We start from the raw sequence: 13777 nt of genomic DNA, 5'->3' as shown, positions 1-13777 counted from the left end.
CTGAGTGCTGTGATTGAAAGATTCTTGACATAGAGTTTGTCAATGATATAGGTGATAAGGTCTTGTCACAGTGTTGAAAGCTGGATGTGCCTGGGATCATAGTCCATTTTCTGCCTCAAAGAGCAGATCAGGTAAGTGCGTGCATCTGAAGATGAGTGATTGTTCATGTTTCTTTATCCATGTGATCTGATAACCCAATCCTTACTTGTCATTTGATCTTATGGAGACAAAGCTTGAGCCAAGCCCCTTTTCCTGCTCCATGTGTCTTATCACTCCCAAGACAGGTTGTGATTCTCAGAATACAATATAACTTGAAAAAACTCAGAACAAACACGTTCTTCCTAAAATATATGTCACATACACGTGTTGTTATTATGGTCAAGGCCAGTGTAGTGTTTACATCATGAGATGTATTTCTTTTATTTAAATAATCTTTTTTCCTCTCATGCATTGACCCATGACAATAGATTTATTAAGCATACAAAATAGGGCTTAAATTAATGCCATTCAGGAGAGCAGCTGCTTATCCCTATTCGCACTACAATCTATACTTTTAATTCATAGCTTTATTTTCGACCAGAAACGGGTAAGGCAGACCTTCTTTGTCACTAGACTCTGAAAAGGGGAGGGGAGATCTTTAAAGACACATTTCTCCTTCAATAGAGGGAACTGGGGAAGAGAAACAATCTTCCCATCTATATCAGCTGCTTTCCCTCTTGCTATAACAAGATATCTGACAGGTGCCAATTTAGGGGTGGAAGGGTGTTATTTGGCTTCAAGTGCAAAGGAATGCATTCCATCACTGTGAGGAAAGGCACAGCAGCAGGAGTGGGGGAGACTGGCCGTTCACATGACATCCACAGTCACAAAGCAGAATATCCGAAGAGGAGCCCTATAATAAAACCCCAAGGCCCCTCTAGAGTGCCTTGTGCCCTGCAGTCAGGCTCTGCCTCTCAAAATCTCCAAACCTTCCCAAACAGAGCCTTCAGCTGGGAACACGTGTTCAAATACATGAGCCTATGGGGGACATTTCACATTTAAACTAAAATACCATTACACAAAAATTATTCTTAAGCCATGTAGTAGTTAATAGTTTTATAAAGAACACTTAAAGATTTCCATACCTGAAGAAATAAAACCTTTTTGACAAAGCAAGTTCACACTCATTGTCTCTTTCAGTGAATCATCTGGGACCTGTTTAACAATGGTAGCTCTCTCTACCACCCCAAAAGAAGGATTTATATGAGGCCTCTAGAGTGTCCCAAAGGAGAAATACTAGAGAGGAAACTGCATTTCTTACTCTCTTTTAAGGATGGCCATGCAGTTTCTCAAGTTCTTTGTCTCTTTATTGGCAGTTTTGACATGACCTTATGACTGTGTCTCTCAATTATCTTGAATCCATACACTGTTAAGATGCTAATAAGGAAAGAAAAAGTCATTACTTGAAGAAATGACCTCCTCCTGAAGTGTGAGATCTGGTGGTTTGTGTGCTCACCTTCTGAGCTATATGTAAGAGCTAAGGGAGCTGACTGCCCTTATTTTAATTATTAGAAGGTCACTGGTTAGAGACATGAAAGAATGCACCTCCCTCTTTAACAAGAGGCTTAAAAATATATAAATCATCTAGGTTGCCTTCTACATGGCCCCATTACGTAAAGCAGCATTAACGGTGGCTTGAGTATGAGGAAGGCTGGGGCAAACCAGACACCCAGGGAACAGAGAGAGGAGGCTTTATGAGGTTTATAAATTTCACACCTTTATACATTTAATAAAAAGCTTGTGTCTAAATTATGAGAATGTTCTTGAGCGTGAGACATGGGTTTTTGGAACCTTTCATGTCTAAGGATATTTAAACTGCAAAATAATAACTTGACTGGAACTTCTTGGAGTAGGTAGGCAGTAAAAATGACAAGGGGTATTCGGAGATGTTTTCATTGACCCATTCATCATCCAAAACTCTAATACGGCCAGGATTTACTGAAAGAATAACACAGTCCCATATATTAAATGCTGGGATGTGATAACTTTGAGTGTTCTCAGAAACTATCTATCCAATTGCATATGTTCCCCTAGAACTGCACCCAGGATGCTGGTATTGCACTGGGTGGGAGTGATTTGGGGCTATTCTTTTCTGCAGATAATGATTTCTATGTTCCCTTTGCTTTCTCTCTACTCTAGCTTGTGGATTAGTTATAGCTCTGAATCATGGTTGTGTGGATTTTCTGAGGTTAAAGAAGACTCCAGTGTGGTTGCCAGTGAAATAACAAAAGCAGACATCTTTGCTTGAGCAGCGTGTACTCGAGTAACATTCCCATGTCAAAATTAGCTAATTAATTAAACAAATCAGCACACAGCAAAAGACTATCTATCCAGTTTAGATTGAAAAAATAAAACAACAGCAAGAGCAGCAACAAGGAGAAAACAAAGCAAAACAACACATGGGCTTGAGTCTTGGCTCTGTCATTTATTCTGTAGCCTTGGCAAATCATATTCCCTTCCCGGATTCCCACAGTCTTCAAGAGAAAATAAGGCAAATTGTGTTACAGCATCATTTTGAAAATAATTAGGGGGATAAATTAGCAAGTTCTGTATAAGCTATAAATCACTATACAATTGCTAATTGTAATCATAATTTGTGAACTCATGCAATATTAATCAGAGCCTTTATGGGCACCCCGTATTGTCTAAAGCCCTTGTCAAGCTAAAAAGGCAAATGGAGGCAAACCGAGTGAGGGAACAGAGAGCTTATTTGAGCCAGAGTGAGGCTGGTCATTGGGAATCACAAATCCCAGCTGCTCAGAATAAATGCTTAGAAGAAGATCTGACTTGTAATGAAAGGATAAGAAAAGAGTAACAATAGCCTGTTGGTTGCAGTCAGCAAGACTGTCCTTGGATGTTGATAAGTTGTTTTTCACTTTTGGTTATAGATGTCAGGAAAGAATTGTGGAAAACAGGAACAAGGCATTCTTCAGCTGTTTGTTATGCTAACAACATCAGTATGTCTACATGGAACTAAGTGAATAAACTGTAATTAAGAAAAAGAAAAATAATTTTTTATAAAGTTAAAATTAACCAGGTCCTGAAAGTGAAATGTAGCAAGGTATGACTGCTATTCCACAGCCCATGTCTGCCAGTCTTGATGAAGTCTCTTTATTGTATTTATGTTTTCAGGCTGTATTGAAATTAAAAAAAAAAAAAGCAGTCAAGGCAATTCTGCTCAAGAACCTCCAACTAACAATAATATCAATGGTTAGCATTTACAGGGCACCGTGTGCCCAATTCATGCTGAAGTGTGCTTTGAGAAAATAACCAGAAATAAAGCAGGATGACATACAATGAGGGCTTTGAAAAAAGTAATCACAAGAGGCTTCTAAGAGTCCTGCAGAGGAGTGGAAGGAAGGATCTGAGGAACCAGAGGGGTCAGGGACTCATCACCATAACAGCACTGGCTCCAGAATCAACTGACTGGGATTCACAGAGATCCAGGAGCCTGTAGAGATCTGATCTAGAACCTCTGCATACACGTTATGGTTGAGTAGCTTGGTGTTCTTGTGGGAATCCTAACGGTGGGAACTGGTGGCCTGTTATTGACTTTTTTCCCTACTTGTGCCACCCTTTTTCCTCTACTCGGTTGCCTTGTCCTGCCTTGATGTGATGATATATGCCTAGCCTTGTTGTACTTGCTATGCTGTGTTTGGCTGATGTCCCTGCTCTTTTCTGAGGGGAGGTGGCGGAGGTATGTGGGGTGTTGATCTGAAGGTGAAGAGAAGTGGGGAGGGAAAGAAACTGGGAGCAGGGAGAAATGAGGGTCAGTGATGTGTGAGAGAAGAAATAATGATGATGATATTAATAACAGAATTATACTGGACCTCACAGGGTTTTGAAGATACTATTGTAAGCTCCAGGAGGCTCAGAATACACAGTACTTGTAAGGACCATATTCCTTTCTCCTAGGACAGTGTTTCTCAAGCTATGGGTTACAACCCCTTTGGGAGTCAAATGACCATTTCATGGGGTTTGCATATCTGATATCCTGCATATCAGATATTTACATCACTATTCATAACGGCAAAATTACAGTTATGAAGTAGCAGTGGAAATAATTGTATGGTTGGGGGTCACCACAACATGAGGAAGTGTATTAAAGGGGTACAGCTTTAGGGAGGTTGAGAACCACTGCACTAGGAGATGTGAGCCAAGGTCCAGGGCATACAGCATCTGTCTTGGAGGCAAACTCTTTTTTTTTTTTAATTTTATTTTTTTCTTATCAGTTACATTTTATTAACTCTGTATCCCAGCCGTGTCCCGATCCCTCATTCCCTCCCAGTCCCTCCCTCCCTCATCTACACCGTGCCCCTTGCCAAGTCCACTGATAGGGGGAACCTCCTCCCCATTCATCTGATCCTGTTTTATCAGGTATCTTCAGGACTGGCTGCAAAGTCCTCCTCTGTGGCCTAACAGGACTGCTCCTCCCTTGGGGGGGTGGGGAGGCCAAACAGCCAGTCATTGAGTTCCTGTTAGAAATAGTCCTTGTTCTCCTCACTATGGGAAACCAATTGGTTACTGAGTTACCATAGGCTACATCTGAGCAGAGGTTCTAGGTTACATTCATACATGGTCCTTGGTTGCATGTCAGTCTCAGAAAAGACCCTGTGCCCAGATATGTTTGGTCCTTGTGGAGCTCCTATCCTTTCCTCATCAGACTAACTCCCCTTCTTTCTTATGATTCCCTGTACTCTGCCAAAGGTTTGGTTATGAGTCTTTGCTTTGAAAACACTGCTAGTTAGAGTTTTTCGAATGCGCTCAGTAGACTCCTGTCAATGTTTAATGTGCATCCCATCTGTCTTTCAAAATGAGGATTGATAATCTTACCCCATGTCTGCTCTCTTGATTATCTTTTTTAGGTGTATAGATTTCATTATGTTTATCATATCTTATAGGTCTATATAAGTGAGTATATACCATGTTTGTCTTTCTCCTTCTGGGATATTTCACTCAGGATGATCTTTTCTAGGTCCCACCATTTGCCTGCAAATTTCATGATTTCCTCCTTTTTGATTGCTGAGTAGTATTCCATTGTGTAAAAATACCACAATTTCTGTACCCATTCCTCCGTTGATGGACATCTGGGTTGTTTCCAGGTTCTGGCTATTACAAATAAAGCTGCTATAAACATGGTTGAGCAAATATCTCTTTTGTGTACTTGAGCAAACTTTGGGTATATACCTAGCAGTGGTATAGCTGGGTCTTGAGGAAGCACTATTCTTAATTGTCTTAGAAAGCGCCAGATAGATTTCCAGAGTGGTTGAATCAGTTTACATTCCCACCAGCAGTGGAGGAGGGTTCCCCTTTCTCCACAACCTCTTGGAGGCAAACTCTAAAAACCTGTAGCATTGAACACTCGTATACATGTCAGACGTTCATGAGTGGCTGTATCTCAGTCTTCCTGAACATGGCAGCATCTGGCTAGCTGGCATGATGGAGCTAACAAAATACAGAAGCAAATATTGCCACATGGGGCTGTGGTATGTCTGTGCCTGGCAGCTGAGAGGCTGTATGGCTCTCTTAAAAATAATTTCTCCAGCCACGTGTGGTGATGCATGCCTTTAATCCCAGCACTCAGGGAGGCAGAGGCAGGTGGACTTCTGTGAGTTCATGGCCAGCTTGGTCTACAAATCGAGTCCAGGACAGCCAAGGCTACACAGAGAAACCCTGTCTTGTAAAACCAACCAACCAACCAACCAACCAACCAACCAACCAAACAAACAAACAAACAAACAAATAAAAAACTCATTTGATGATCTTCAGAAATGAACTGTAGTATAGAAACCATGGAGGCTAGGGTCTGGGCCAGATGCTTGGGACAGGGAACCCAAATTGTGCTAATACATGCTTGGAGATTGATGTTACTATTTGATTTCACAGAAAACTGTGTGCCTTGTATTGCTAGTGTTAGTTCACAGGCAATTCCATTGGGATTGGTGGCCCAAAAACTAGAATCCTTGTTCTCAGGAAACAGAGACGGGAGCATCAGCCAAAATCTGACACTAGCTTAGACTGTATTATGAATTCCAAGCCAGATATGTAGAGAAAGTCTTTCAGAAACAAACAATCAAATAATAAAACACACACACACACACACACACACAACCAACTAACCAATCAACAAGAAAAAAAACAAACCAAAAGCCTGTGTCTTAGAAATTTAGAGACAAAGATCCAAAGGCTGAAATTTCGATGGATTCACGTACTCTAATCATCATGTGGCCATGTACAATACAAAGGCACTGACCAAACTCTGTGTTGTGAAGTCCTACTAGGGAAGAGCATGCCTAAATGACTAGGCTGGCTGCAGAAATGGAACCCATCTTACACAAAAGCAGAGACAGTGACAACCAGGTAGGGACAGAAGACTGGTGTGGTATAGGGGGCATTTTCAGAGAAGCCCAAGGCTAGCTTCAGCTGCAGCTTGCTACATAGGGTATATTTTCAATACCAGAGAAGAATTTGTCAGAGGGTTTTGAGTAGGGCTGGGGAAGAATGGATCCTTTCAGTGTGGAAGAATGGGTCCTAAGCAGCATGAAGAAGTAGTTCTGAAACCAGGAGACCCACATGTTACTGCAAGTACCAGAGGACACACAGAGAATGATGGATGACTTACAGTCTTCCCTCTTAACATTTACATAATGGTATAGCCAGAAGGTAGAGGGTACAAACTGCTTTAAAGGGTAGTGGATTTTGTTTTTAAACATTGGGAGATTTACTTCCAATTTGGACAGTTTTGCTGGTCCTGTAGTTTTCATATAATTTATGAATTTTGAACTTCACTGTCACGTCCAGGATAAATAGGGTGAATGTTAAGATTGTTATTACGGAAGGGGTAAACCTCTTTCTTCCAATCACTTTCCAATCCAGTCTTCTACTTCCCTATTTCCTTTAGCACAAAGATTGGCTTTCTTGAGTAGGAGAAAGTAGGCAGGTGTGTACACAGTGGTTTTGTGATTTCACACAGGTAATTTCACATAGGACAAAACAGTACATGCCTCATTCAGACATGTGTCCTTGTAGGGGTTTCTTTATATGTAATGACTGCTCTTTATTCATACATAGTTTGCAAAGTTTTCGTGATTTGGAGCAAAGCGTTAGCATATTTCCATTTCACTTATGTAGATGTTGTGATTGATTAACATGTTATGTATTTATCTTTATTTTATTTGGCATCTTGCTTATTGGTGATACATGCATCACTAAGAAGTAAACAGTATTTTAGTTACTTTAATGGCTAGTTCTTCATATGTAGCCTGTAGTGTCAGAATATATTCTTGTCAGCTTCTCTGACAAGCCAGTTCTGGATGGGTGTGGAGCTGCATGCATATTTGCTGTGTGAGCTAAGTGTGTAAGCACCAATTGGGTAGATATGTGGTTTGTGCAGATAAATAAGCAAAATATTTCCAATCTTGGTAGTTTCTCTGATAGGACCTCTTCTCTCTCAATCATGAAAATAATCCAATCAGTCAATGAAGCATAAGGGGCAGTAGCCAGGAAGGAAAATAGGCTGAGTAAAGGAACCCATTATATCATTTATAAAGTTTTTAACTTTTGTGACCTTCTTGACAGAGGAAATTAGAGATACACAAGAACCTGCAAGCCAAACTTATGCTTGGCATGTTTCCTCATCAAAAACAATACAGCTACAATCAAATTTGTGATTGTTTGAAAAAACAGTTTTCAGTGAATCAAACTAAAAAATGCAGCATTGAGTGAACACTAGAGCTAATGATTATTGATGAAGTCTTTGACTTCTGTTTTGATGGACATTCTCAAAGGCAAAGCTACAGCGAAATTGGTAGCAAAAGTAGAAGTGTTTGTGAGTTTATTTGCATTAGGACATTACACTTTGAAAGTGATTAATAATAGGGAAGAACTGGAATCCTATGAATGTCTTCTATTCAAGAAGAATCTAGCAAGGGAAAGTTAAGTACAGTACGTTAAGTAACAAAAGAACAGCATAAGGATTAAGGATACAAGACCTTTCTAGAAATCCATACCAGGTGCTTGCTCACCCCTCATTGGTCAGAACTGTGTCTGACATGGAATCTCAGCTGTGTAGAGCTTCTCAGCTGTCTAGAGCTTCTAGGAAATGTGCTTCGTTAGCCTGCCCCCACTGAGTCCTTGGCTGTGACTGGAATTTCGAGGCTAAGGAAGAGAGGGAATTTGGATACTAGAAAAGCATCAGGTAGTATTTTTTGGCCTCAGTTGAAGTTCTGCTCTCTCTCTCTTTTCATTGTATTCATTGTATTCTCATTAACTCATTGTAACTCAAAATAAGTTCTCTTAAAAGTTGTTGCTGCTCACTTTTTATTCTATTTTCCTTTCACAGGAGCTCTAAGTTGTCACATATGAAGCAAATCATTGTGTTGCTGTATTTTCCTGATGAGAAATCTGAGGTTCAACACTGTAGCTACTGCTGAAGGCCACACAGTGACCACCTAAAATCCAGGGGACTTTCTAGGTCTTTATCCAGTGGTGTTTCTGGACCAAAACCAATCAAGTGGGCATTGTTTTCTCCTAAATGAACATTCTAGTCATCTGTCATTTCAAATGTTAACTTATTTATATTTCTGAAATAAACTCACATTGTTGAGTACAATTTCCTGCAAGGCAAACACAATTGTGACAGCACATTACCAGTTTTCCGTAAGATAATTCCTGCATGTTTTATGAGGGGACTATCTGAGGGGAAAGAATAGTTTATAGAACTTCTCTTTGTTCCTTATTCATGGATAGTTAAGGACAATACATAAGAACAACCTTATGGGGGGCTGGCAAAAGCCATTGCTACAAAATGTACATGGTAAGATTTGTGCTTCCTGGCTCTTCTGATCTATGTTTTGGAGGGGAGGTTGCCTCACTGTGTGATATAGTGAGAAGGTAACAGACAGCTGTTCCTCTTTGACCTCTTCAACACGGTGTTGGTGTGCCTGTACAGTCATTTCCTTTCTCTCATACTCTTCGGAACCATCTTCTGGCGTCAGGATCTCAGCTCCAGTTGTACACAGAGACTACTACAGAGTGTTTTAAATGGGTGTGGCCTATCCTGAACTCAGGCATTTAGGTTTCATTGGTTCTCAGTCTTGGGCACAGACACTGGCATTTTGTGAGAAAGATATCTAGGTGATGCTAGAAGATAGAAAGAGCAGAAATTCTTTAGATTAGACTGAACACTGATACTGATGCTCAAAATAGGGTCTACTGAAAACATCATCAGAGATAGAGGCCAAAATGCAGCATCTCAGGCCCTGCCCAGCCTACTGATCAGAATCTATAAGGACCCCCTCAGGTGCTTTGTCCCATTGTGAAGTTCAAGGAGCACCCCTGAGGCTCTTCTTTATGTCTCTCATAGGCTATGTGAGGCTAGAATAGGATAGGAAACAGCAAGTTACTTCTGGGTTGAAAGGTCTTCAGTATCTCCCATCTGGAGATACTGAATACTTCAGTAAGATCTCTTTAAAGCTCATCTTGAGTTAGACTCATCTTCTTTCCAGCCATTCATGCTTCCATGATCCTATTCTTTGGAGATACCTGTTCCCTTATTGCATCCCGAAAATTTCTCAATTATTTCTGCCTGGTCCTGGCTTCTTTACTTTCTAAATCAAGCACCAAATTGGCACTATCAACGTGGCTGTTTGTACATTAAGCGGTCTTCTATGTGATTCCTATGCTAAATTTATCGAATCAAATTGTAATTATAGAGCTACCATTTAAAAAGAAAAAAAGTAAAGGTAGTCTCTCTGTCTCTCTCTCTGTGTCTGTGTGTGCATGTGCATCCATGCATGTGTGTATCCTAGCATCTGTGTACAACATTGAGCTTACTGAGGCCAGAGGATACTCTCAAATATCAGTCCTCACCTTTCATGTGATTTGAGACAGCATCTCTTGTTCACTGCTGTGGATGCTGATAGATTTTTGGAAATTCACCTGTCTGCCTTTCATCTTACATTGGAATTACTGGATTTACACATTAGCCTATGTTAGATAACAACCACTGTCCTGAAGTACAGAAATTACAGGAAATTAGAATGAATGGATTCAGGATCAGGCAGTTGGATATATGGGGAACCTCTTCCCCAGGCTTGGCGTTTTTATTATTTTATTTGTTTTCCAGGGAATTGTAACTTGTTTTGTCCCTTAAGCAGTGCTTTAGCATCAGAGAGATGTTTGGTTTGGGGCCTGCCAGCATTTCTGCTTTAAGCTTCCCAACTATCTGGCGGAACACAGCCTTCTTTATTGTCCTTTGCAATTTATAGATTTGCAGTTCTGGTTTGTCCCTTGCAGTAGCCCAGTAAAAGGGGCTGGTCAGGCAGGGATTCAGTTAGGTTGCTCCACTTTGCAGCTGATAGGCAGGCTTAGGGACATCTAATGTTCTTCAAAGGGCTAGCTTCTGTTTTATCTCCCTTAGAAGTATCATATGTACTTAGTTCTACAGAGTCCTTGGCCCCAGAGTAGCTAGGACAGTGAGGCTGAGGGGCTCAACAAACTCATTTTCCACAGGGACATTCCTAAGCATGCTGAGGTTATTCTAACCATTTTATAAGACAATGTCCCCTATAGATAACAAGAGAGGGGCATGCTTTCTCCTCTCCAGACACAGACTCTGAAGCTGAGTGTGTTGTCACAGCTTCCATAGAGCACTATAAGGAAGGACATACCCCTACGTGTGATACCACGCTGGCTAAAAGAATTTCTTCATGGAGAACCTTGACTTTATTGTCGTTATGCAGCAGCCTTGTGTTCTGCAAGGATTCACGCTGATCATCCTACAGGTCAATTGAAACAGACTAGAATACTTTTACAAGACAGGATGTCAGCAGAGAGGCTAAATAGCAACTAAGAAACTTTATTTGTTCAAATGGGGTCTTGGGTTGTCTTCTGGTATGTGCCTTTTATCTGCTCCCTTTCCTCTGACCAGTAGAGTACTTTGAGGAAAATCTAAATGCTGTGAGGTCCCCAGGAGAAAAGAGTCTCAGGGATATATCCACAGTATAATTTTCTGTCTGACACCCTGCCATACAGTAGATGTTCTCACCGAGGGAGACACCAGCCTGCCCACAGTCTATGGCATGAGCTATTAGCTCCTGAGAATGGACAGTGAAGCCCATTAGGAACAATACTTTTCATTCAGGATAGTAGATAAGGTGGAAATAGCAAGCCCTTACATCTGAAGCACTTTCCATTCCCCAAGCACATTTCCATCTTTTTATCTACTAATCTCCACAGCAAACCCGAGAGAGAAACATTATCACCCCACATCACCCCCATGTTAGGCAGAGATAAACTAGCTGCCCCTAACATTGTGGGACTCCCACAGCATAGCTGAGGCACTGCTCCAATCTGATTTGTTCTCTGCTGTTTTCTACTGTACCCATTGACCCTGGCAAGCAGCTGATTGATCATTGTCATCAAAAGGCAGGACAAAGGTAGATGTGACCAATGTTGCCCAGCTAAGTATGGGGTGGCCAGGACTCAAGCATAGCTCTTTTCAGTGCTAAAGTATACTGATGAGTTTGGCATGGCCTTCAAAGACTTGCATGATAAGCTCTGCTTCCCGAACACTTTGGCACATAGCCATGTGACCCAAGCCTCTTACTTGTAAACTATTCCCCATTACCTAGTGGCTCCCAACCTTCCTAATGCCACAGCCCATTAATACAATTCCTCAGCCTTCCCAATGATGCCATTCTTCAATATAGTTCCTCATGTTGTGGTGACCCCAACCATAAAATTTTTTCCATTGATATTTCATAACTGTAGTTTTGCTACTGTTATGAATTATAATGTAAAAATCTGATATGCTGGATATCTAATATGTGACTCGTGTGAAAGGATCCTTTGACTACCAAAGAGGTCTCTACCCCTAGATTGAGAACCACTGCCATAACTGACTCTTTGTTTTTTTATTTTTTAATTAATCCTTGTAAGCAACATGACCTTCAGTTTCAAAGGCCCCCTTCCTTCATTGTGCTAAGCATTCATTTTTAGTATTATCACATTGTTTTCTCTTAGGTTAAAAAATTATAACTAGAAAGTCAACTTGATGGAGACCTTGGCAATGATTATTTTGGACATCACAGCCTTGTATGGTATTTTGTTTTCTCTGGCCCTCGAGACAGTCTCCAGATTCCTGGTCCTCTCCCAGAATGGCCTGTGAGGCTGTAGGTACTCCTGGAGGTACCAGGAGCACCAGGGTGCCTGTATAATGAGCCCATTCTTCACAGCTTACCCTTCCTGACGACTGTGAACAATAATAAAAATGTGAGCAAACAGGGAGAGTTTAGCGTGTTTATTGCTGCTATTGAGAAAATAATGTGATAATAAACAGGGCCAGTAATGGAAATTGCTTCTAAGAATAAAATTACGTTATTATGAGTTACACACAGCCCTCAGAAGGCATTTCATCTCTCCTAGAGAGAACTGCTTGGCTGCTTGGTGCTGTTCAGAGGGTCTCGTGCTTGGGAGCCCAGTGCCTGGCTCTGTTTGCCAATTTGAACTTTTAGCCTCATTGCTTTCTTGGAGTGGCTGATCTCTGGAAGTGGGGCAGCTTGAGCTGCACTGCATTTTAATTAGTATATTTAATCCCCGGGACTGTGTGTGTGGGAAGCACGGTATCTTTCTTTGTGGAGTTTCATTAGGTCTGGATGAAGAAACCCCCTTCTTTCATATATGATGAAGAAATTAACCCTGAGCATAGTTTAAATGGTCTCTGTGAAAGACATCTCTCCTTTTATATCTGTTAATCGCCAATCATGTCATTAGCAGAAGCATAGAGTAAAATTAAGGCTTGAGAGCTCAGCTCTGCTTCTAATTAGAGAGAAAATGACAGGAAAATGTCCAGTGTGATAAGCTGAGAAGACTTTGATGACATCTAGTCATTTGAGGACTAAGAACAAATTGCCTTGTAACCCTTTCCATGCACATGATAGCTTTCTACCTTCATAGCTTGTATTTGCACCTAGGAAAAGGACAGACATACTCTCTTTTCTGCTGGGGGATCTTTCAATTTCCACCTCTGCCCGTCAAAATTCTGCCCATTCCTTGGCATTCTTCCTCACTGCAATGTTTCTACAGGAAAGCCATATCAAACCTGCTGGTATCTTCCTCTGTCTGGCAGTCCCCATGGGCTTCTGAGACCTCTGCTAGAGAACATGGCACAGCATTGTCTTGAGTGCTAAGGAAGTATCCCTGGAAGACCCTAAGATTGTCCTTTCGGTTTCTAGCCCTCATTCCTCTGTTTCCATGGCAAAGGCTGGCTGCTGTTACAGCAAAAGCCAGCAGTGTGCATGACAGAGGAGTAGACCTGAATCAAATGAAGCTGACTATAGTAGGGTCTTTGTGGTATGTAAAGGGGCTGTAGCAAGGGGCAGTCAGGAAAAACACTGAGCATTCATGCTTCAGAGAATATACTCTTAAACTTTCTCAGGCAACTTCCTTCTCTCACCACCCCAGAAGCTTTTACATTGGTAGGTATATTTAATAGGGATACAGATAGGTATCAAACAGCTGAGGAAAAAAAGCATAAAGCAATTTATTTGAAAACAATTCTTTAGTGTACCCGTATATTTATTGTTTGTTAAAGGGAAAAAATTTTGTGTGTTGATGAAATGGGTATGCTTATTTGTTTAACATAAAGACTAATATCTTGGCTGGATCTTGGCACAGTGGCATAAGAACATCTTTGATTGTTTTTAGAAGTGAGCAATTTCTGTATTTTATAATTGTC

Source organism: Psammomys obesus, unplaced genomic scaffold, assembly GCF_907164565.1.
Source record: "Psammomys obesus unplaced genomic scaffold, mPsaObe1.curated_primary_1811, whole genome shotgun sequence".
NCBI lineage: Eukaryota > Metazoa > Chordata > Mammalia > Rodentia > Muridae > Psammomys > Psammomys obesus.
This window is presented reverse-complemented; position numbering follows the sequence as displayed.